The sequence below is a fragment of the Capsicum annuum genome, chromosome 12 (assembly GCF_002878395.1).
Source record: "Capsicum annuum cultivar UCD-10X-F1 chromosome 12, UCD10Xv1.1, whole genome shotgun sequence".
Classification (NCBI taxonomy): domain Eukaryota; kingdom Viridiplantae; phylum Streptophyta; class Magnoliopsida; order Solanales; family Solanaceae; genus Capsicum; species Capsicum annuum.
This window is the reverse complement of record NC_061122.1, coordinates 27,163,868-27,166,401: the sequence shown is the minus strand read 5'-3', so window position 1 is coordinate 27,166,401 and position 2,534 is coordinate 27,163,868.

Below are 2,534 nucleotides of genomic sequence, written 5' to 3'. Positions count from 1 at the left end.
CTTAAAATAAATAAATCTATTATATATTTTTAAAAAATATTATAAATTATAATAATTAAAATAAATTTTAAAAAATATTTTTTGGGCCCGTGCCTTGCATGGGCTGTTAATAACTAGTATTTTATATAATTGTGATGCATAGAATTTATATGTTTATATTATAAATTTATTTGTTATAAATTATTATGTAGATGTATAAATTTAAAGCGTTATTTCTAATAGACTATTATATTCTGCTACAACAAATATATATCTGTTGGAATGATGATATAGACATTTATTTTTAATAGATGTGTGTGTGTATTATTTTTATCAAACTCTATATTAATTAGGCAAACACGAAAGCTGTTGCAATATCTATATATTTGTTAGATACAATCAAACAGATATAGACATATGTTGCAATAGATTTATTATTTGTTTGATTATTTCTAACATATTCTTCATTTGCTCCAAGAGATTCATCATTACACATCTATTGTAATTTATGATGCATACATTTAGTTAATTATTTAGTACAACTAGCATTCATCCCCGTGCGATGCGCGAAAAATATTAGAGAGAAATTTTTTTAAAAAATTATTATTTTATTAGTTTGATCTATTAAATTTTTCTTTTACTTTACTGATTGTTAAATTTAAACTATCTGATTCACGATCATTTATTAGTTGTTTATAAATACAAAAACTTTAGACATATAAACGATATGCAGTTTTTTCTAATTAAGTTATTAAATAAAAATAACAGCAAAAAGTGTAAACTCTTGATAATTAGTAATAATTTTGATTTTCTTTAGCTAACTCAACGAATGAAGAAGTCATAATGTGAATTTCAAGTCATACTTTTTAAACATGTCAAACATCCTTTTATACCACGTATGAATGGAGTTCTTTGAGATGATACAAAACAAAAAAAAATATATAATGTCAATTCATCTATGTGATAAAAATACAATATCAATTCAACTATTTATTTGAGCATATTTAATTATAGTATATTTTATGTTTCAACTGTAATTTATTTCTCAATCTAATATGCCCAATAATAAAAACAACTAATAATTTAAGGGAAATAATTATATAGTCATCAAATACATTTTTAATTATTATATTGTTTTAATGCATTTAACCACTATTTCAACTATTAGTATTTTACTTTGCTGGGATGATATTTTTTTTACTTTATCATCACTTGCTATACTATCATTACATATTATTTTCTTTTTGCAGACGATGTAGTTCTGATAGATGAGACTCGAGGGGGTGTGAATGACAAATTAGAGGTGTGGAGGCAAACTCTTGAGTCTAAAGGGTTCAGGGTGAGCAGAAGCAAGACAGAGTATGTGGAATGCAAGTTTAATGACGTGAGGCGGGAGAATGAGGTAGTAGTGAAGTTGGAAGCACAGGAGGTATGTAAGAGGGATTAGTTCAAGTATCTTGGGTCCGTGATCCAGAGTAACGGTGAGATTGACGAGGATGTCTCGCACCGTATTGGGGCGGGATGGATGAAGTGGAAACTCGCGTCGGGGGTGCTGCGTGATAAGAAAGTGCCGCCCAAGCTTAAAGGCAAATTCTACAGGGTGGTAGTTCGTCCGGCCTTGCTGTATGGAGCGGAGTGTTGGCCAGTTAAAAACTCCCACATCCAAAAAATGAAGGTGGCAGAAATGCGGATGTTGCGCTGGATGTGTGGACTGACTAGAGGGGATAGAGTTTGGAATGAGACTATCCGGGAGAAGGTGTGACTTCAGTGGAGTGCAAGATGTGGGAAGCACGATTGAGATGGTTCGGACACGTGAAGAGGAGGGGCATGGATGTCCCGGTCCATAAGTGTGAGAGGCTAGCGTTGGATGGTTTTAGGCGGGGTAGGGGTAGGCCGAAGAAGTACTGGGGGGAGGTGATTAGGCGGGACATGGAACAGTTACAGCTCACCGAGGACATGACCCTAGATAGGAAGGTCTGGAAGATGCGAATTACGGCAGAGGATTAGGGCCAGTTTGGGTCGCTAGTGTAGGGATTACTTGGTGGGGGTTTTATTCCTGTTATGATTCCGTATTCCGTGTTTCATGTTTTATTACGAATCTGTGTGCTTTCCTCTACTTTCCTCTGTTTTATATAACTTATGGGTGCCGTATTTATGTTATGTAATCTGCTTCTGTGCTTTACTATGTGTTTGTGTGGTATCTCGTGCCTTGAGCCGGGGGTCTTTCGAAAACAGCCTTTCTACTTCATCAGAGGTAGAGGTATGGACTGCGTACATCTTACCCCTCCAGACCCCACTAGGTGGGAATACACTGAGTTTGTTGTTGTTGTTTAACATAACATAGATATTTTTTTCTGAAACATTCTTTGAATTTTTAAAGAATTGCTTACAATTGTTCAGTTTTATTTATTTTGTATCTTTCTTTTTGCCGGTTATCCAAAAGATGGTAAATGAAATTCTTGAATCCAATAATTTTAAAGCAAATTTAATGTTTGTCTTAATTATTTTTCTAAATAGATACAATTATATGAATTTAGAATTAAATATTATTTCAT